The sequence below is a fragment of the Sus scrofa genome, chromosome 17 (assembly GCF_054392235.1).
Source record: "Sus scrofa isolate SSC_HxYL_T2T_F1_AM1 chromosome 17, Sscrofa_HxYL_maternal_Yorkshire_Landrace_v2.0, whole genome shotgun sequence".
Taxonomy (NCBI): Eukaryota; Metazoa; Chordata; class Mammalia; order Artiodactyla; family Suidae; genus Sus; species Sus scrofa.
In genome coordinates, this window is record NC_139399.1 from 65,793,197 (window position 1) to 65,816,035 (window position 22,839).

The window sequence follows — 22,839 nt, forward strand, 5'->3', positions numbered from 1 at the left end:
TTAAATCCACGTGGTGGCGGAAGGGCGGGGCGGCGGCGGCTGCGCTTTTGGGGCTACAGACGTGTACCGCGGAGCGTGTGCGTGGGTCCCATCCTCCACGCCTCCTGCGCCCTGGGCCCGGTATTCAGCCCCGCCGCACCTCTTTGTGTCAGCAAGTACCGTGTAGGATCTTGTGAGTACCAGAGGCATTCATCCATTAGACTCATGTTCACTAGCATCTACTGTGTGCCAAGCCGGGCCAGACGGGATAAGGGAGAACACACGGGAGACACTGAGAATCCACGCTTCTGTGTAACTACCAGCAAGTGGTTTACCGTTACCTCCACTCTGTTCCATAGCGCTTAATCCACCTCCTCTGCAAAGATAGGAACTTCCTAGGGAGTGAGCCGTGGGGCAGAGATGCTCTGTGACTGGCCAAGGGTCTGCCCCGTAGTTTGTGTTCAGTATGTACCTGCGGAATAATTATTTCAAAGACCAATTTTTAGCACAATGCTTGCCGTGTAGTACGTTTGATAAATGGTAGCTGTTTGTTCGATAAAGAACAATAGCAAGTACTGATTAAATGCCTATTTGTGTGCAAGGTGCCCGGGGCACTTTCCATGTATTACCTAATTTAATAGTCACGAAATGACTTGTCTTATCTAACTTAATAGTCACAAAATTACAAATCTTCCCTGATTTGATAGTCACGAAAAGCAAGTTAAGCACCATTGTTACTCCCATTTTACAGATGTGCAAACTGAGGCAGAGGGAGCCTAGTAACTTTTCTACGATCCTGTAGCTAAAAGGTGGGAGGCCAGATTTAAGAGGGATTGGTCTTTTTTTTTTTTTTTTTTTTTTTTTTTTTTTTTGCTTTTTAGGGCCACACCTACAGCATATGGAAGTTCCGGGGCTAGGGTCAAATTGGAGCTGCAGCTGCTGGCCTGAGCCACGACCACAGCAGCAATGTGGGATCCGAGCCACCTGCAACCTGCACCACAGCTCATGGCAACGGTGGATCCTTAACCCACTGAGTGAGGCCAGGGATCGAACCCACATTGTCATGGATACTAGTCAGTTCATAAGCTGCTGAACCACAACGGGAACACCAAGAGACCTTGGTCTTAACCACTGCACTATCCCGATATTTATCCTGTACTTTCCTTTCTAAGAGAGTTTTTTTCCTCAATCAGCCTGTTCTCCTAGGAATCAGAGAAAAGGGAGCGAGTAGGAGTCCGGGAGGCTGGGATCCCGCCATCCTCTGCATTGCCCAGCTCTGCTGGGCAGCAGAAGTCAGAGAGGAGTGAATAGAATGGCTCCACTGGGCGTGCCAGGCCATGGGCTGGGCTGGGCTGGGGGTACCTTGATGGGCATGACAGACCTGTCCCTGCCCTCAGGGAGCTGGCAGTCTAAGCCTGCAGCCACTAACTGTGAGCTGTGGGCAGCCTGCAAAAGTGTTTTTGGTTTTGCCTGCCTAATGTTTAAGTTTTGTTTTTTAATGATCTTTATTTTTTCCATTATAGTTGATTTACAGCTAATGTTTAAAATTTTTCTAAACTTTTTAACATCAATCGCCATGGTCCCTCCCCCTCCCCATTGCGTCACACTTGTCTGCCTTTATCCACGTGTCCCTTCCAGCACCTAGATGTCTGTCCCCTGGTCTAACCATGAAGGAAGCCCCAGGGGGGGCCTGGCACCTCAAGACCAGCCTCCTCAGGGATGGCACTCAGGTGAGTGCTCTGGCATTCTTGACCTTGTCCTGGTCTTTGTTTAAAATCCCAGAATCTCCACCTTGAGCCCTAAAGTCCCGCACCTCCCAAAGCTGAAAGCCCCTCCATGGGCCTCTGAGCATGTGCAGCCCTCGGCTGGAGTATCTGAAAACCCTGGTGGTGGATGCCAACTCTGACTCAGTTAAACCTGGATCTAAAGCCCAGCTTTGGAGTTCCCGTCATGGCGCAGCGGAATCGAATCCGACTGGGAACCCTGAGGTTGCTGGTTCGATTCCTGGCCTCGCTCAGTGGGTTAAAGATCCGGCATTGCCGTGAGCTGTGGTGTGAGACGTGGCTCAGATCTGGCGTTGCTGTGGCTCTAGCATAGGCCGGCACCTGGAGCTCCGATTTGACCCTTAGCCTGGGAACCTCCACATGCTGCGGGTGCGGCTCCAAAAGGAGAGAAAGACAATAAATAAAGAAATAAAGCCCAGCTTTGCTGCCAACAAGCCAAGAGATGCTCAGCCATAAAGACCTGTTTTAGTTTCTTCCTCTGCAAAATGGGGATAACAGCGGTCCCTCTCCCAGGGAGGACTGTTCCTATGAGGAGGTGGACGAGGTAGGGAGGATGGTTGGCACACAGTAGGTGCTCATCACGCGGGCTGCCGACCTTTCTTTAGGAGGCCCTGGCACTGGCAGAAGTCCCTCCGTACATCAAGATGAGGTCCGGCTGCTTTGTAACTTCCATAACGTCATGCTCCTGGAAGCATCAGTGTGCTTCTCTTGAACACGTAGAAGAGCTCTCCAGAAACTGAGGGCCCAGCCACACACCACAGCTCCTTCCCATGTGACACCTGCTACATCATTTGTGGTGCCAGCGCAGACTCAAGATGTAGGGCTCCTGGTTCAGAAATGAGTAAGAATGTCAAGGTGATGCCAGGATAGCTCAGAGCCCCTCCTGAGGGTAGCGTCCCACGCGACCACGCCACACCCGTGGAGTGGGCCCCACTCCCACGGGTGGTCCCCCGACCTGTAAGGCCCCCCAGGTCCACGTGTGGCTGGAGAAGGTCTGCCTGGACCAGGATGGAGCGAGGAGAGTTTCCAGCTGGGCCCAGGGAAGGGCATCTGCAGGCGTGGTCTGCACCTCCCAGGGGATGCTGCCACGTGCCCTTCAGCCGCCAGTGCCCCCCTCCTGGACTTTTTGTTTGTTATTTTGATGGAACTAGAGTCTCCAGATCCGAGGTCTCTAGCTGGATGACGTTTTATTTTGTATATACCTGTGTCACCACCACCCACCAGTCTAGAAAGTTCCCTCCAGTTCCTTCTCGGTTACTGCCCGCCCCACCCTGTGGCAGAGGTAACCCTCATCCTGCCTTCTTTCACTCTGGATCTGCTCTGCCTGTTCTTGACCTTGACATAAGCAGGATACTCTGGCACACGCTCTTTTGGGTCTGCCTTTGCCCCTCCCTGTCAAGTCTGGGAGCCTCAGCCGCGTCGTTGCTGTCATCTCCGTTTGTCGCCTTCCGTTGCTCTGTAGCGGTCAGGATGGACCACGACCGTCCTGTTCCTTCTGGTTTCCAGCTGTTGGGCGTTGCAGGCAGAACTGCCCTGGGCATCCTGGAGCTGCCCAGGCGTGCTCGCCGCATGCAGGCACACCTTTCTCCTGGGGTCACTGCCTGTGATTGGCTTGAGTAGATACCGCCGAAGGGTCTCCCGAGTGGTTGTACCAATGCGCATGCCCGCCAGCGGCCACGTGCGCCTCGCTGGCGTTTTACCCCCTCACCTGCCCTTGACGTTGCCACAGTTTTAGTGGCAGCCATTCGGGTGACGTCTCTCTTGACTTTGGAACTGGCCTAAGGAAGCCGGGTGCCGGGACTCCCACTCACTGTTCCTTCCTGGCCACAGCCGAGACCTTGAACCCTGGACGTGCACAGGCCAGCCCTGGAGCACCCTCTCCCCCTGGGGGGCCACATTGCCCATGTCCCAGGCACGGACTTCATCTGAGTGACCAAGGAAGCTCTGACCAGGACAGACCCTAGTTCGGGGAGAGCCCCATGTTCTCCCGGACCCCTCCAGCCCCAACTGGGTCTCGAATCTTGGACTCATCTCTCCCAGCAGGAGCGTGCACTTCCCTTCCACACTTTGAACAGGAAGCGTTCTGATCTTTTTAAAGTCAGTCTATTTAAAAACGCCTTCGGGAGGGAGAAGAAGGGGCTGGACAGACGTTACATGTATGCTGATGGGGGGTTGCAGCCAGATGTATGGATGATTAAAATACGGAGGGGAAGGCATCTCAAAAACACAGCAGTCGTAATAACGCCCGATCCTTATAGTGGGTTCGCTGTGGAAGGCTGTGAGCTATGCTGTGCTGGGGGCTTGGTCCCCGGAGCAGCTCAGTGTGAACTTCCCAAAAGCCGCCCGCCCCCGGGCGGGGTTGGTATCACCCCATTTTATGGATGGGGAAACGGAGGCTTGGAAGGTGTCCCTTGCCTGAGGTTCCACAGCTGGTGAAGGATGGATTTGAACCCACGTCCATCTGTCCCTGGAGCCTCCGCGGCTGACCTCCTTCTACACTGCGCCAGGGAGGACCTTCCCTAATGCCGCACGGGGTCTGGTAGCTCAGTCGCCTGTGGACCTCGAAAACTGGCCACTGCTGCCTGTGTCTGGCTAGATCTACAGCGTGCTTTAAACTTTTAAAACGAGTGGCTTATTTAATAATGAGGATATGTCACATGAAGGAATCTGCATCTCTAGCTCTTCCTGCTACGTCACAAGGTCAGACCCCATGGGGTGAGAGCCAGGAGGTGCCAAGCGAGCCCTAGGGGCAAGGACCTCAGGCCTGGCTTGCCTCCCTACCTGTTGCCACTCCCTACCCCCTTCACTGTCCTTGCCAGCCACCGCCTGCCTGTCCCTGGCCATCGGGTCTCCAAGGAAAACGGAAGTGACCTTTATTCTGAGAGGGCTCCAGAAATCACACTTGCTTTTCTGGGCCCTCGGGGCAGGGCCTCTCACAGAGCCCGTCTAGACTGCTGCTGGCAGGGTGGTGGGGAGGGTGGCGGATTCCAGGATGATGGTTTGACGGGGGAAACCAGCCAGGCACCTGTTCTGTGAGTCGTGGCCCTCTCGACCCTCCCCTTTCTGCTGGTGTCAGGAAGAGAAGGCTCTTGAGATGCGGTGATCAGCCTGAGTTACCAGGTGGGTTCGGCGCAGTCACAGTGTCACCAGAGGCAGAGGGAGAGGTGACACTTGGAGCAGGCACGTGACCTCCAAGGCAGAGATTGGACTGATTCGGACCCAAACCCTGGCGTAGCCACCAGGGACCAGAAGAGGCATTCGCCCGGCAGCTCCAAAGGGGAGCCGGGCCCCGAGACACTTTGATTTCAGACCTCAGGCCTCCAGAGCTGCGCGAGAAAGAAGTCCTGTGCTTTTTAAGCCACCAATTTTGTGGTCATTTGTTAGGACAGCCCTGGGAAACGGGTGCTGAGGGTTGGACCCTGTTCTCGCAGTGTCTGGACTGCACGGCTCCCGGTTTCAGCAGCCACTGTGGGCGGGAGAGAGGGAGATTCTACAGAGTCCTTGTCTTTGGGGGCCCCAAACAACCGAAATTTATCCTGTCGTGGTTTTGGAGGCCAGAAGTCGAAAATCGGGGTGTCGGTAGGGTTGGTTCCTTCTGGGTTGGCTCCTGGCCTCTCTCCCAAGTTCTGGTGGCTGCCGGCGGCCCTTGGTGTCCCTGACTTATAGATGTCACCCCAGTCTCTGTCTTCACGTGGCCATTGTACAAGGACACCTGTCACTGGATTTAGAGCTCCCCCTAGCCCAGTAGGACCTCATCTTAGCCACGGCGGCTGCCAGAATTCCGCTGTGCCTTCATTCCGCTCACTCACAGTGTTTGGGCCTCCTCGGGTTTGGCGCTGAGCAGAGAGCTGCAGCCTCTGACCCCTTGCAGCCTGTGGTCCGGGGAGCAGAAAGGACTCCGCAGTCACCTGACTCTGTGCCCGCGCCTCCGAGCGCAGACGTTGTCAGGGAAACAGACAAAACCACAAATGCCCACTCGGGACTGGATTTCAAATCTGACCCCTTTCCTTCTCGCTCGGAGCCCGACAAGGCGACCTGAAATTCCAGACGTGCTGTCCCCAGACGCGAGGATCACCTTTCTCCCACTGGAAAACAAGTCAGGGTCGCCTCAGGTTGAATCTTCCAGACAGACGAGGCCACTGGCTAGTCGAGGGCCTTCGGGGCACCAGGTGGGGAGTGACCTGGAGAGGCACGTGCAATCGTCCAGTGCTTCCCCTTGCATTGCTACTAAGTCTGCACCCCCCTGTGGGGCATGCAGGCTGCTTGTGGCCTGCTGGCCATATGCTGAGCCCCTCCCGCCCCCCCCCCCACCCCCTCGCCCCAGTCCCAGGCATCCTCCTGCTGCTGCTGCCTTTTTTTTTTTTTTTTTTGTCTTTTTGCCTTTTTCTAGGACTGCTCCCGTGGCATATGGCGGTTCCCAGGCTAGGGGTCAAATTGGAGCTGCAGCCACCACCCTACGCCAGAGCCTCAGCAACACGGGATCCGAGCCGCGTCTGCAACCTCCACCACAGCCCACGGCAACGCCGGATCCTTAACCCACTGAGCAAGGCCAGGGATCGAACCTGCAACCCCATGGTTCCCAGTCGGATTCGTTAACCACTGCGCCCTGACGGGAACTCCTGCTGCTGCTTCTTGCAAGACCAGAGCTGCATGGCCTTGAAGGTGACCATCCCCGACACCTCCCCCCCACCGACGCAGAGCCTTCATGCTTGCTGGTCCATCTGCCCAGAATGGTCTTATGGCCACCTCCATCGGTCATTTAGGGCAGTCCTCCTCTTGGAAGCCATCCCCTTGCCTCTGCGGTTGTCCTACTCCAACACCCCATTTCTCTCCCTTGGGCCACCAGCAAGAGCCCCTGGAATTTATGTGCGTTTGCTCGCTGTTCTTGTCTTGCCTCACCAACTGTGCACCCTGCAGAGGCAGGTCGTGGCCTCTTGGCTGCGTGACCCCAGCTTCCTGAGAAGGCCCAGCGGAGCTACTGAATGAATGTGTGTCCGTGGAAGGTGGCCCCCCCTGGAGGGGGGACGTCCCAGCCTGCTGCCTTCTCCCATGGGCTGGGTCATCACAGCCCCCGTTTAGAGGTCCATTTGCTTCGGCCTCTTGTGCGGGGTCTCAGGGTCCGAAGTGATGGGGGCAGCCGTGCTGGGAGATGGGGAGCAGCCGCCTGAGCTCTGTGAGGCCGCACAGGCCCCTCTGGCGGGGACCAGCCTTACCTATTCATTCAGAGAGGCTTCTGCGTCTAGGGTCCAACCCACAGCCAAACCGCTCTCTTGGTTTGACATTCGGGGCCCTTGTGTGTGCGGTTCTGCAAGAGTAGGTGGCCTGGGGTTCCTTTTCCCGGAGGGTCTGTTTCCTTCGGGGAAGGTGGGTCAGTGTAGAGGCCGTACCGTGTCTGCCTGCAGGGCCGGTCAGTGCTCCCAGCTTCTTGGCCACGGACAGCCTGTCGCTCTGGCCTGTAGATCTTGACATCATTTGGTCACACGGAGGTGGGAGGAAGGGAGCAAGGGGTGGACGTTGTTGCAGAAGGAGCGTGGGGTTTGCGGTCGGACGGGCTGGCCCACAGCCGCAGCGGCCCGAGTGCCTGCTTCGCGTGAGCACGGTTCTCAGGTCTCTCCCAGAAGTCTTGCATGGGATGCTCCAAAGACTCCTACCCCGTGGGCCTCCATGTCCCCACTTTACAGACCTGGAATCTGATGCCCAGAGAACATGGGTCCCGTGCCCGGTTGGCAGAGTCCCGATTGGAAGCCAGGATTGTCAGATTTTAAAACGGATGCTCCTACCCATGAATGGAAGGACCCGGGTTTGGACTTAGAAGAAACGACTGGGCTTGGGGTAGAACGATGAAGGCAACAGCCCCGAAGCCAGCAGTAACAGTAACACCCTTGATGCTTACGGCCCCAACCCTGGTAACGGCCACAGAGGAGCCCGGCTCTAAGCTGCCCCTGTGTTAATGGCCCCGCACAGCCTCCTCCCTTCAGCCCTCCCCGCAGTTTGCCATGGGCATCACAGTGCCAGGTGCAGCATGCTGTTAGGGACCAATTTGCCCACTCGCCCAGCAGCCCTGGACGGCAGTTACATTTTGTGTGTGTGTGTGGTCCTGCTGCCTTTTCCAGGGCTGCTCCTGCGGCATATGGAGATTCCCAGGCCAGGGGCCCAGTTGGAGCCACAGCAGTGCGGCATCCGAGCTGTGTCTGCAGCCTACACCACAGCTCACAGCAATGCCGAATCCCCAACCCACTGAGCAAGGCTAGGGATCGAACGCACGACCCCATGGTTCCCGGTCGGACTTGTCAACCACTGCACACTCCAGCAGTTACTTTTTTTTTTTTTTTGTCTTTTGTCTTTTTTGTTGTTGTTGTTGCTATTTCTTGGGCCGCTCCCGCGGCATATGGAGGTTCCCAGGCTAGGGGTTGAATCGGAGCTGTAGCCACCGGCCTACGCCAGAGCCACAGCAACTCGGGATCCGAGCCACGCCTGCAACCTACACCACAGCTCACGGCAACGCCTGATCGTTAACCCACTGAGCAAGGGCAGGGACCGAACCCGCAACCTCATGGTTCCTAGTTGGATTCGTTAACCACTGCGCCACGACGGGAACTCCACCAGCAGTTACTTTTAACTCCTTTTTTTTTTTTTTGCTTTTTAGGGCCGTACCTGTGCCTTATAGAGATTCCCAGGCTAGGGATCAGATCGGATCTATAGCTGCCGGCCTACACCACAGCCACAGCAACTTGGGATCTGCGCCGCGTCTGCAACCTCCACCACAGGTCACAGCGACGCCGGGTTCTTAACCCACTGATCAAGGCCAGGGATCAAACCTGCAACCTCATGGTTCCTAGTCAGATTTGTTTTCGCTGTGCCACGACAGGAACTCCTGTCTCCATTTTGCAGGTGAGAAAACTGAGGCCCAGAGAATGAATTCGTCCAGTGACTGTCCCTCTCAGGGCTGGGGATGCTTCTGGTCTGGGATGACATTTCCATCAGGCCACTGGGAAATGAGGCCAGCAGAGAGATGTGTAAACTTTTGGCAAAGATAAATCTGTATTCCTTTTTCTTTTCTTTCTTTTTTTTTGGCCATGCCTGCGGCAGGTGGAAGTTCCAGGGCCAGGTCTTGAACCTGCCGCACAGCAGTGATGATGCCAGATCCTCAGCTGCTAGGCTACCAGGGAACTCCCAAACCTCTCTTCCATTTTGTTGCTGTGGAAGAGTTCTTTCCTGAGGAGATGATGTTAATGGCAGAAAGTAACTGGCAAAATGTGCTTTGTTAGCAGTTTAAAAATTACCGTCCTAGGAGTTCCCCCTGTGGTTCAGTGGGTTAAGAACCACGACATAGTGTCCGTGAGGATGCCGGTTCAATCCCTGGCCTCATTCAGCGGGTTAAGGATCTGGTATTGCCACAGATTTGGCTCGGATCCAGTGTTACTGCGGCTGTGGTGCAGGCTGGCAGCTGCAGCCTGGATTTGACCCCTAGCCTGGGAACTTCTATATGCTGCAGGTGCAGCCCTAAAGAAGGAAAAAAAAAATCGTCAGTAATGACGTCCTGCTGTGTAGCATAGGGAGCTATAGCCAGTCACTTGTGATAGAGCATGGTAGAAGATAATACACGCTAAAGAACATAGGAGTTCCTGTTGTGGCGCAGCAGAAATGAGTCTGACTAGGAACCATGGGGTTGTGGGTTTGATCCCTGGCCTTGGTCAGTGGGTTCAGGATCTGGCATTGCTGTGAGCTGTGGTGTGTAGATTGCAGATTGCGTAGGCCGGCAGCAACAGCTCTGATTAGACCCCTAGCCTGGGAACCTCCATATGCCGCAAGTGCAGCCCTAAAAGACAAAAGATACACACACACACACACACACACACACACACACACACACACACAAGAATGTATCTATATGCAGGACTGGTCACTTTGCTGTACAGCAGAAATTGGCACCACATTGTAAGTCAACTATAATTAAAATTTACTGTTCTCTGGTGGTCTCCTCCGCCCCCTTTAAAAACAGCATACCTGAGTTCTGCCCATGGGGAGCCCAATTCTCCCAGGGCACCATACCTGATACCTGGAACCCAGGTGAGACCACGTCTGGATGGACCCACCCAGCTCTGCCACGATCAGCCCAGAAACCCCACATTTCTCAGCCCCATCTGGAGCGCGGGATCTTGCAAAGACCAGCCCGGCAGGTTCTGGAGCCGCTGGATAAGATGAGCTGGGAAATGTCCCATTTCCCGGCTTCGCACTGGTACAGTTTCAGGATCTACGTGCCTGGGGGTAGATCTAGAGATGTCCCAAGCTGGCCCTGGGGACGAGGAATTGAGCGAGAGGGAGAGCAAGTGTGTTTGTCTAAAAGGAGTGCCCTGGGGGGGAGTCTGCTGATAAACGTGGAAGCAGCGAGCTTACGTTTCTGGTTAAAACAAAATGAGACACCTTAGGCAAAGATCAGTGTGCAGAGTTTGTCAGTGAAATGTCCCCAATGCTGGAAATAAATAAGAATGTCCAGGAGCTCTGGGACGAGCTCTGGGGGAACTCCAGGCAGGGAGGGTCCAAGTGGCCCCCCCGGGGTGGGGGTGTCTGCGCCTCCTCACAGCTTCATGGGTTTGACCCTGGATCCTCTCGGCCTGCCACAGGGCTGGTTTCCTGAGTGCTGGATCCAGCTGGCTGAGGCCCTGGGCAAATCGCTTCACCTCTCTGGGCTCCGTTGGCGCGTCTGTAAAATGGGTGGGAAATAAACATGATTCCGTGGGGTTGAGGGGTGGGAGGCTGAGGTTCACGGCTGGGCCCTCTCCTGGAGGTTGGAGGCATGGGTCCCTGGGCTCCCGGGCCTTCACGGATGAGGAAGAGGTCAGTTCACAAGGTCTGAGTGCTGGTCTGGCCCGAGCTTGGATTGGCAGCTTCGGCAGCAGGGGCGCCCCTCTCCCTGGGGTGGTGAAAATGTGATCCCCTCTCTGCTCCTGATTTGTAAATAAGAGCTTTGTTGTGTCTCCTGCTCAATCCCCGGGTCTGGCTCAGTGCCTGGTGCATCTTAGATGCTCACTGAAATAACCGGTTCCTTTAGGCCGGGGCGGCCAACGGCAGCCCTTGGTCAAATCCAGCCTCTGCGCCTGCATCTGAGCCGAGAGTGGCATTTGCATTTCTTAATGGTTAAAGACAAAAAGCGTGATATTCAGAGTTCCCGTCGTGGCTCAGCAGGTTAAAAACCCCACATAATGTCCGTGAGGATGTGGGTTCGATCCCTGGCCTCACTCAGTGGGTTAAGGTTCTGGCGTTGCCGTGAGCTGTAGTGTAGGTCGCAGATGTGGCTGGGATCCCTTGTGGCTGTGGCTGTGGTGTAGGCTGGCCGCTGTAGCTCCGATTGGACCCCTCGCCTGGGAACCTCCATATGCTGTGTGTGCAGCCCTGAAAAGCCAAAAAAAAGGGAGTAATATCCTATGACACATGCAAACTCTAGGGAACTTGAGCTTCTGTGTCGATAAGTACAGTGTTAGTGGAACACAGACGTGTCCACGGTTTAGGTATCATCTTTGGCAGCATTCCTGCTCCAGGGACAGGGGTTGTGACAGAGCTTACAGCCCCGGACAACCAAATACATTTAACTCTCTGGCCCTGGAAGAAAAAAGTTTGCCGCCCTCTGGTCTAGACAGTGGGTCTCAACTTCCACGCGCCCTGGGGCCACTCTGGGAACGTAAAACATGCTGATGTCCTGGCAGCCACAAAAAATGCTGCCACTGGTCTGGGGTGCAGCCTGGGCGTGGGGATGAGTTAAGAACTGCCAGGTTGGATGGGCAGCCAGGGCTGAGAACATGCCTGAGGTGCTGGCTGTGAATCTCGACTCCTCTCTGCTGCTGTCAGGACCCCAGGCGTGTAGATCCCTGGGGCTCCCTGGGGAGAGCCTGCGCCCTGGGGGAGGGTAGTGGGCAGAGGAGGGAGGGTTACCTCCCTTGGCTCCGGCTGGTGTGGGCACGGGGGATGCCAGCCCGGGGAGCATCTCCTTGGCTGGCCAACAGCATGTCTGATGGGGCCTGGCTATTCTGGAGGTGATGGAAGGAGCTTCTAGGCTTTGGGCCACGCTCTGTGCCAACAGCATGCCCTACTGCCGTAAGAGGCGGGAGCATCCTCCTCTGGCTCACGTCAAACGCGTGTAGTTCATTGTTGATCAACAATGCCTCAAGAAAGCTTTTTTTTTTTTGGCCATACCCATAACATGCAGAAGTTCCTGGGCCAGGGATCAGACCCACACCACCGCAATGACAACGCCAGATCCTTAACCACTAGGCCACCAGGGAATTCAGTAAAGCTACTTTTAAAAATAGAGGTAGGGGAGTTCCCCTTGTGGCTCAGCAGGTTAAGAATCCGACTAGCATCCATGAGGACTTGGGTTCAATCCCTGGCCTTGCTCAGTGGGTTAAGGATCCAGCGTTGCCATGTAGGTTGCAGACATGGCTCGGATCCTGTGTGGCTGTGACTGTGGTGTAGGCCGGCAGCTGTAGCTCCGATTGGACCCCTCGCCTGGGAACCTCCATATGCCATGGGTGTGACCCTAAAAAGGCAAAAAGACCGAAAAAAATGAAGAAATAAATAAATAAAAATAAAAATAGAGGCAGGACTCCAGAGTTACCTCTAAGCAACTTCTCGGAGGCTCAGGGCGGCCAGATAACGTGCTTAATTAAACGCTGTAGTGAGATCCGAATTTGAATTCAGACCTGGCAGCTCCAGAGTCCACCTCCTCGGCCGCGGCACCGTCCTGCCGTCAGGACGAAGGGAGAATAAAGCATTTGTGTGTTCCGGGAGCCAGGGGTGTCTGGTTTTTCAAGTGACGAGCAATCTTTCCAGCAGCGGTGGCAGCGACAATGTCCCGTGGCTTCTTTCTCGCAAATCTTTTATTTTTGGCCTGAGACAGCTAATGCGTGGCCAACGTATCCAAGGAAACCGGGATGGTTGGAGCAAGCTGTACCAAATCCCCATGCTAAAACCATCAGACGGCTAATTCGGGCCTCTCCAGTTATTTATTTATTTTTAGCCCCCCGTGTATCATTTTACACACTCTCCTGACACACGCAACCGTCAGACGCACGCGTCCAGGGCATGTGACAACGTGCCTGTTCTTGGGGTGGGGGGTGGGGGGCAGGTGTGCTCCCTGATTCTCGTTTGGGAGCTCCCCAAGAGACGCCTGATCCACCCGGGGCCTCCCTCTGCCGCCGCCGCTCCCCCCAGCGGCAGGTCCAGAATTTCAACCCCCTGGAGGTCTACCTCCAGGTCAAGTTTTTTCCGTCTTGTCACTGTTGACATTTGGGGCCGGAAGACTCCCTGTCCCTGGGGCTCCACTTCTCCGCCTTCCTTGGTCTACGCCTGGCATCCCTCCGACGCCCCCTCCCGGCCCTCCCCCCACCCCTGCATCCCGCTCTTGGCAAATTCCGGGGTGCGACCTCTATTTTAAAAAAGTAGCTTTATTGAGGCCTTGCTGAGAAACAATAAACTGCATGTATCTGAAGTTGCGATGTGATCGATCTTGCCCCGGGGACGCCCTCGGGAAGCCGTCATCAGAGTTCCCCTACGAACACCCCTGTCACTGCCAGAAGCTTCCTTGCGCCCCTTGGTAATCTCTCCCAGCCCCTCCCACCGAGCAGCCGCTGACGTGCTCCTGTCCCCATAGATTACTTTGCATTTTCTAGAGTTTTATATAAACGGCATCATACAGTGTGTGCTTTTTTGGGTCTGGCTTTTTCACTCAACAAAATTAGCCTGAGACCGGTGCCTGTGGCTGTGTGTAGCAGTCGTTTGTTGCTTTTCATTTCTGGGTCGTATTCCACGGGGTGAATAGACCCCAGCTCCATTCACCTGCGGACCCACTTACTCCTCTTTCGCAACGCAATGATTTCCTGACATACGATGAACGTCCGGAAAATGCACAACCCCTGTGACGACCGGATGAGTGCATTTTCACAGGGGACACGCCGGTGCAACTTACGCCCCACTGGGAAGCAGGACACACGAGCAGCGGCCTGGGCCCCCCACGCCTGTCCCTGCCCCCACCCCGTTCAAAGGGGGCCCCACCCTGATCCTGACCCAGAGATGAAGCTGGGGCGTCGGGACCCTCCCATGACTGGATCATCTCTGATGTTCTTTTCTGTGGGTCTGGCTTCGTCACGCCCTGTGAGGATGGTAACATCCAGCATCCCACTGCTGGCAGTGGGTTCCCTCTGCTGCCGAGTAGCCCTCAGACGTGTGAATACACCGCAGAGCGTTTACCCATCCTGTGGCGCACATGTGGGCTGTTTGCAGTATTTGGTCTTTGTGAATATTGCATCTACGAACAGTTTCGCAGGTGTGAGTCTCTTGCCTCTGTCCCGCCCTGTGTCCAGTCCTTCCTCCCTCCCTCTGTCCTCCCTCCTGCTTTTCTTCTCCCTTTCGCTCTGCCTTCTAGGCCATGACCCCCTTGGAGAGTAAGACTATCGCTTACTTAGCTTGATAACTTGATGTCAAGCGTCGCGGCCCCGGATGTGCTGTGTGTGGGGCGTGGGCTGTCTCCACGGGACGGGGGAGCGGGGAGCATTCCCTGTGAAGCCACCAGCCCCTGCTGCTGTGGCTGGAGCCCTGGAGGCACGTCCTGGGTGTGTTCTGGCACAGGAGCCAGACGGCAGGGCGCTTCGGTTCAGGCACCGTGGTGTGGCGCTGAGCATCTGGCTTCCCCAAGAGGAACTTGGAAGGGAGTCCTGGTCTTTACCTGTGTGGCCTCCTGGAGCCGTTCTCAGGGCGTCCCCTGGCTTTGCTGTGCAGGCCTTTCCGGCAGAAGGGAAGGCTATGCCCCGCTCTCTGCGGGTGAGGTCTAAGGTAGGGGCGCCAGATAAAATAAAGGCCATCCAGGAAATGTGCATTTCAGTTCAACAATGAATAATTCATTAGTATAAATATGCCCCGAATATTGCATTGGACCTATTATAAAAATTCTTCATTGTTTGCCTGAAATCCAAACTCGACGGGCCACCTCGTATTTTTTTTTTTTTTTTTTTTTTTGTCTTTTTGCCATTTCTTGGCCGCTCCAGCGGCATATGGAGGTTCCCAGGCTAGGGGTCGAATCGGAGCTGTAGCCGCCAGCCTACACCAGAGCCACAGCAACATGGGATCCGAGCCGCGTCTGTGACCTACACCACAGCTCATGGCAACGCTGGATCGTTAACCCACTGAGTAAGGGCAGGGACCGAACCTGCAACCTCATGGCTCCTAGTCAGATTCGTTAACCACTGTGCCACAACGGGAACTCCCCACCTTGTATTTTGATGTGCTAAATCAAACAACTCCATCTAGCAGAACTGAGTCGGATGAATAAATTAATGAGTTTGCTTTAGTTATCTATTGCCGCGTAGCAAATTACCATCAACTTAGCTGCGTAAAACCATCCCGGTTCACACCCCTGTGTAAAATGGATCAGTAACAAGGCTGTATCGCAGAGCAGAGGGAATTACAGCTGTTACCTTGTAATAACTTTTAATGGAGTACAACCTGCAAAAACACGGAGTCGCAACACTGTGCACTTGACACTGACAGTGTAAATCAACTATACTTAAAAAAAGTCATTCCCCGTTCATTATCGCTCAGGTTTGGCGGGTCAGGAGTCCAGGCACGGGCCAGCTGCCTCTGCTGCTGGATCTCACCTGGGCGGAGATCAAGGGATGGACGGGGGCTGCGGTCTCACCTGAAATCGAGGTGCGAGGCTGGAAAAGGATTAGCGTTTGAGCTCCCGCAGGGGCTGGTAGAGTTGATCTCCTTGTGGCTGTGGGACTCGGAGCCCAGGGCTTCTTCAGCGATGCTGAGGAAACCAAGCATTTAGGGTGAGTCCAGGAGCGAGACGGGTCTTACAATGTGACGTAAGCGCGGGAGGGACACCCCACCCCCTTGACTGTCGCTAGGGACTGGCTGACGAAGTAGGGCTCCCTCCCTGCTCTAGAATAAGTGTGGCAAGAATCAAGAGGGCTCTGGTTTCTATGTGTGGGCCCAGAGAGGTGCCCACGGTTTATCTTGAAGCACAGAGAGCACGTTGTGCATTTGTCCAAATGAAAAGAGCTAAATCAGTTTTTACATCTCCACCCGCCCCCAATTATAAAGGCAATACATGCTCACGGCAAAAAACAGAGGGAACAGAAACTTATAAGGAGAAAGAAAGTGGAAAAGGTCCAGAATCTTACTGCCCAGAAACACTGCTTCTAACGTGATGCGTTTTCTTCCAATCTCATTTCTATGCATATTTGCACACATGGGGCTATATCTATATATTTAATATATATATTTAAATATATTGAAGCAAAAATAGACTCGCTCAGCGAGTGTGTCGAGGGGCTTGCTTTTTTCTAAGCGGCTGTCTCAGCTTTCCATGCTAATGATCATAGATTTTTCTTATCATCTCACGGCGATGGAGCCTCTGGGCGGGGTGCAGGGTGTGGGGATTGAGCAATCCCCAGTGGATGGACTTTTAGGGTGTTTTTGCTTTTTCGTTATTGTGTACGTGGTGGTGCAGAGAACACCCCTGCACGCTCACCACGGTGTAACTGAGTCTCGCAGTGAGATAATCTCCCACAAATGGAATCACTGCCCCAAAGGTGTTCCCAAGCGGCGCTGCCTCCTTTATGTGCAGTTTTAATGGTGGGTCTGGACTCCAGGGCCTGAGGGCAGATCTAGTCTCTTCCCCTCACCAACCATTTTATCTGGGACACATTCTTTAACCTCCTCGAACCGTCTCTTCGGCTCTAAAACGGGAATTGTGGGAGTTCCCGTCATGGTGCAGCAGAAACGAACCCGACTAGTATCCATGAAGATGCAGTTTCAACCCCTGGCCTCACTCAGTGGGTTAAGGATCTGACATGGCCGTGAACTGTGGTGTAGGTCACAGACGTGGCTCAGATCTGGTGTTGCTGTGACTGTGGCGTAGGACAGCAGCTGCAGCTCCCATTTGACCCCTAGCTTGGCAACTTCCATATACCGCACCTGTGGCCCTAAAGAAATGAAGTTAAAATGGGGATTATAACTGAATTGTCCCTCCTGGAGCTGCTGGGAGGGGTCCATGAGTTGGGAAGTATTTGGGGCTTCTGCTGGCCGGCCCTTCGTGGAAGGCAGGGCCGGCTCAGATTTGCTGTTGGGAATGTATCTTGGGGACCTTGGCACCTGCTGGGAAGTGGAGAATCATGATAACACAGTGATGGCTCCTTGTGTGTTTCCTCGCACAGGGAAAGTTCAAAGCTTTACGGACTCACCTAATGCTGGGATGAGCCCGGGAGCCGGGCACTGGGACCCATATACGGCCGAAGAACATGAGCTATGAGAGCAGAACTCGGGCTCTGCATTTATGTGGTTCTGGAGCCTCTAATCTACAGAGATGCTGGCAGGAGGCCCACAGGGGTAGAGGAGAGAGCTGCTGTGGTCAGAGAAGCCTGGGTTCACGTGCTGACTCTGCCTTGTTACAGAGGCAGAGTGTTGAGTGGCTGAATGAGCGTTCATGGAGGGGGTGGTGGAGGTGGGGGGAGACAGGTGATAAAGGGGTCAAGCAGCAAATGACAGTAAATGATGGCAGACCCTGGTACGCTTGGGGAGGATGAGGAGGGGGCAGGAGGAGGGGTGGGACCTGCTTTGTATTTGCAGGTCTTAGGGGGGCTTCCTGAGGGTGAGTCCCCTCTGTGCCAAGGCCAGAAAGACCAGATGAGAAGGAGCCCCTTTGGAAGGAGACTGGGCTGCAGGGAAAGTTCCAGCCTGTTTGAGGGCAAGACCTTGGGGGGGTTTGAGGAACTGGAGAGGCCTGTTCTGGAACAAGAGGAAGGAGGCAACACATGCTCTTAGCATCACTGATAAGTGGCTGGTCCAAGTTCAGGGGGCTGGGCTTCTACCCCAGATGGCCCTCTGTCCGAATCTGTGCCCTTAAGGAGGGCTGTCTGAACATTTAAGAGAGGTGCAAATCCTGATTTTTTATGTGAAATGTCCTGATATGTCCATTTTAACAGCCTAGTTAAAAAAGAAAGTAAAATAGGAGTTCCCATCATGGCTTAGTGGTAAGAAACCCGACTAGGAACCATGAGGTTGCCGGTTCGATTCTTGGCCTCACCCAGTGGGTTAAGGATCTGGCGCTGCTGTGAGTGTGATGTAGGTCACAGATGCAGCTCAAATCTGGCATTGCTGTGGCTGTGGTGTTGGCTGGCAGCTGCAGCTCCATTTCGACCCCTAGCCCGGGGATCTCCATATGCTGAAGGTGTGGCCCTAAAAAGCAAAAAAAAAAAAAAAAAAAAAAGCCACCCCCCCAAAAAAATAACAAAAAATAAATTTATACGGAGATAGGAACACATTTACAGGTATGATAAGTGTATTCTGCCCCCTGACCCCCCCGCCCCCACCCGAACCTCTGTCCCTTCAGCTGACAGGTGCTGAGGACCCGGGCCCTACACTTCGGGTTGTTCGAGGTGGGTCATAGTCGTTCGAGCTCCGGGAGGGGCTGTGTCTTGCAGCCCAGGCTGAGTTTCCCATCATGAAATCCGGTCCCTATCACCTCGCTCCGCACCACCTTGCTCGGTGACCTTGAAGAGGTTGGTTCTAGACTAGCCCTGCCTTTGTTTGGAGAACCACCCCGCGGGAGCCGTTCCTCTCCACTTAGCTGTCAACCTTCGCTTTGCCCAAAGGTGTGCTTCGCGCCTTTAAAATATGACTTGGGGAGTTCCCGTCGTGTTGCAGGGGTAATGTACCTGACGGGCATCCGTAAGGATGCAGGCTATTTCCCCCGCCTCGCTCAGTGGGTTAAGGATCCGGCGTTGCTGTGAGCTGTGGTGTAGGTCACAGATGTGGCTCGGATCCCATGTTGTGGCTTAAGCCGGCAGTTACGGCTCTGACTGGACCCCTAGCCTGGGAACTTCCATATGCTGCGGGTGCGGCCCTAAGAAGAGAAAAATATATATACTACGTGGTAACATTCAGGGGTACCTGCCCCATCACCCAGCAGCCCCAGTGGAAGGAGGGTTCCTGGCACAGGTGCCCAGGGATCTGGGTAAGAAGCCTGGAAGCATCGTTTGAAAACTCAGACTTGCAAGGACCTAGATGCCCTGTAAGAGGGAACTGAGCCCGTAACTCGGGGATACCAGGGAGCTGTTCACAAGGGTGGGGTTCGAGCAGGGCTCTGCAAACTACAGCCTGAGGCTGAAGTCTAGCCTGCTCCCTGTTTTTGTCAATAAAGTTTTATTGGAACCCAGCCATTTATTCACACATTGTCTGTGGCTGCGTGCAACCTACAGCAGCAGCGTTGAGCAGTTGCGACAGAGACCAGATGGCCTGCCAGGCTTACGATAAGAACGCCTCGACCCTTTTCAGAAAAACTCTGCGACACCAGTCAACACGGGGGTGGAAGGCTCTCCACGACTTACTGTCCCGTGAGAAAAAAAAAACCCAAATCAGGGCAGAGGTGCACAGCAGCATAAATAGGACGATTGCAGTTTTATAAAGAACAACAGAAGACCAACAAAATCTTCAACATGCACGCAGATGTATTTTATAGGTCCACGAAAGTCGGAAAGGCTCACCCGTCTGCTGACAGTGTTACCTCTGGAATTTAGGGGAGCGCGTACTTTATTGAGCGTTAACTAGGTGCTAAGCTCTGTGCTGAAGGCATCGCATCTCTCACTTAATTTTACAACAGGCCTGGGAGGGAGCGAGGTGCTCTTCTAACGTGCTTTTTGCAGATGTGGAAATGAAGGCCCAGAGAGGTGAAAGCACTTGCCCGAGGTCACACAGCTCTCGGGGAGGAGAGCTGGGATTCTCGTGTGGGGGAGAAGGGCAAAGACTTTTTACTTTGCAGATGTGCACGCTGTTGGGCAAGCGCGAAAAAGATGAAGACGGTACTTGCTTCACACCATTTCAATCCCACACTCCCTGGACCTCAGGCCGTCTCCTACCCCCCTGCCCCCCTGGGTGTTCCTTCGAGGAGGGGTCTTGAGTGATTTTTCCGGAAGGTCTCCAGGAAGGACCCCAGGCCTGCTCTACTGAAGGGGGACATGTTCTGAGCACCCTGGGTAGCAGGGGCACCCTCTCTCAGTTTGCTAAGCTGAGGACACATGTTTGCAGGGAAACTGGGTGCTCACCTGTTCTGCCCAGATTTTCCAAGTCATTGCCTTTCACGAGTGTCATCACATGGGGACATTTCGGAGTGCCAGTCTTGAGGTTGTTGTTAATACTGATTTAATGGTGCTAAAATGATGAAGCATGGCAGGCTTTTAAACAATGAGCTTCATAAAAGGTGTTAATAGCCTCTTAAGTGCCTGAATAATATTCCCGCCTATCATAAACGGCTCCCAATTAGGCCTCTTCACCTCTCTTTACCGGAGGAATGAGTGAGGAGTTGGCGGGAAGACTGGAGGGAGCCTTCTGGAGCCTTCTGGGGCAGGGAGGAGGTGTGCCCACTGGGAAAAGGTCAGTAGCAAAGGCCAGGAGGTATGCACGCACATTCTGAAGCCAGGCCAGGCTTTTCAGGAAGAGGGATCTGGTCAAGGGAACAGCCAGAACGTGGTTAGAGGGCAGGGGTGTGGGGTCTGGGGTCTGAGAAGCCAGATGGAGCTGCATCCATCGGACGGCCCTCAGCCGCCAAACCTGATGGCAGCGCTGGAGGGCTGAGGTTTAACGCCTGGGCTGCAGCCTCAGAATCTGGCTCTGTGACACCCTCACTGGTCAGTGTGGGCAGCTGGCCTTTGGCTGTGTGTGTGCATCAATGCAAAATGCAAAACCCCAGCCCCTCAATCATAAGGCCTGAAGAATTTCAGGATGGCTAAATAGCACAGCATTAAAGCAAATGGGGAACCTCTCGGAGCCGGGGGCCTGTGTGACTGTGTGGGTTGTATACCTGCACGGCACCCGCCCCGTGTCTTTAGTCTTCCCACCTTTAAAATGGGCTTAGACTCATATGTAACTTTTTTTTTTTTTTCTGCTTTTCAGAGCTGCACCCACAGCATATGGAGCTTCCCAGGCTAGGGGTCCAGTCGGAACTATTGCTGCCGGCCTACACCACAGCCACTGCAATGCAGGATCCGGGCTGCGTCTGCAACCTACACCACAGCTCACGGCAACGCTGGATCCTTAAACCACTGCGGGTGGCCAGGGATGGAACCCGCAATCTCATGGTTCCTAGTTGGATTCGTCAACCACTGCGCCATGACAGGAACTCCATACGTAACTTTTTAAGAAATCACATTAGAAAAGGAAAAGGAAACAGGTGTCGATAATTTTAACATTACCTAAAAGTTATAGATAGCCCGAATCTTGTCATTTTGACATGTAGGCAAACAAAAGAATGATCAGTGACATCTTTTATTTATTTATTTGTTTATTTTTGTCTTTTTAGGGCTGCACCCGTGGCACATGGAGGTTCCCAGGCTAGGGGTCGAATCAAAGCTGCAGCTGCCTGCCATGCTAGATCCGAGGTCTGTGACCTACACCACAGCTCACAGCAACACTGGATCCTTAACCCACTGAGCAAGGGCAGGGATCGAACCCGCAACCTCATGGTTCCTAGTCGGATTCGTTTCTGCTGAGCCACAATGGGAACTCCCCATATTTTATATTTTTTTCATATCAAGCTATGGAAACCCAGGAAATAGTTTACACTGACAGTTCATCTCAGCTCGAACTGGCCTCATTTCAAGCAAGTCTCAATAGCCACACGTGGCTTGTAGCATCTGACCACGCAGATCTAGGCAAAGGGGCCCCCACGGCATCCGGAACAAGGCAAGTGTTTGTGGACTTCAGAGCGGGGCTCAGTTCGTCCTAGGCCTCCATTTCCTCAGCCCCCAGGGGGGTCACCCTAACAGGAGGCAGGTGGAGCTCTGCGGGATGCCACGTGCGGCACGGTGGCCTGGGTCCCCCACTACCTTGGGCTGGAATTGCTGCCTGGCTGCCTGCCAGCCGGGGACCTCAGGCAAGCCTGGTCCCCACTCCCCAGCTCAGTGTGCAGGGGGCGCCTGCGGATGGCCCACGTCCTGGGGCTGCCGGCTCAGTGGGGCTTGGCCACTGCTCTCTTGCTACATCTTGCTTTTCTTCTCTGCAGCCCCGCCCCTTCTGGGGTGCCTCAGAGACCCCATCTGAGAACGGCTGTGATGAAAGTTTCCTCCTGACCTGGCAGCGTGGAAGGCTCCTGGGACGTGTCATCATCCCCCGTGTATTTTCTGCTCCAAGAACAACCCCCTGTATACAATAGGCACTTAATAAGTGTTCGTTAAACAACAAGGAACAGATGCATGAATAAACGCCCATGGGAAGGGGGGCTTTGTGTAGCTGTTTGGGGTTTGAAGCAACAGTTGGAGCCCTGCTTGGGGGAGGGGGCGGGGGGGGAGGGCGCAGATCTGGGACTCTGGGTGGGGTCTCTGCGTCCCCTCCCACCCCTGTCTGTACGGATCCTGGGCTCTGCTCTGCTGGGTCACTTTGGGCCAATTCCCAGATCCCAGAGGCTCTCAGGCTCTGGCCCAGCTCTACCGAGGGGCTGCACCCACTGTGGGGCGGGGCTCAGGGTGGGCCAGGGGGCCAGTCACCCACCCTCTGAGCCCGGGGCCTCTGGGTGGGGCCTGCAGCGTGGCCTGCGGATGACCTCGGCACAGATCGGCGACACGCGCCCTCCCCGAGCCAGGCCTGTTTGCTCCTAATGCGTTTGCATTTCCAGATGGGATCATTTTAGCAATATTGCGCTTTTCTGTTGTAGGAGGGGAACGACAACGAGGCAGGGCCTTCCTTCCTGCCCTTTCTTCCAGGCTCCGAAAGATCAATCCGACCAGCGGCCTTCCCAGGGGCCCACGTGCCGCCGGAGGGAGAAAGTCCTGGGGGAGGGCAGGGGGAAGTCCTCCTCCCCACCTATTTCTCGGAAGGAAAAATAAACTTGTAAATGTTGGAAATAAGTCACGTGCCTGTTCTGCACGCCTTGCTCATTGCCCTTCCTGCTCCGAGTTTTTGTCTTCTCTGGGTACTACTGATTCTATTACCTAACCTTTGTCTTTAAAAAAAACTCATGTAAAATGCCTTTTTATATAGCATTGGAAAAAGCGCTCTGTGGGAGTTCCCGCTGTGGCTCGGTAGTAAG

General features: G+C 54.5%; 1 long non-coding RNA gene across 3 annotated transcripts; it reads left to right on the forward strand.

The window, feature by feature from the left end:
- Positions 1–37: 37 nt before the first annotated feature.
- Positions 38–22,657, forward strand: LOC146395402 (uncharacterized). 3 transcript variants are annotated; one of them, XR_014832706.1, is made up of 2 exons: positions 38–172; positions 21,817–22,657. It is a non-coding gene; the product is annotated as an uncharacterized LOC146395402 (long non-coding RNA). The 3 variants fall into 3 exon arrangements; XR_014832707.1 differs by lacking the exon at positions 21,817–22,657 and adding an exon at positions 1,762–7,740; XR_014832705.1 differs by lacking the exon at positions 38–172 and adding an exon at positions 14,995–15,586.
- Positions 22,658–22,839: the final 182 nt, after the last annotated feature.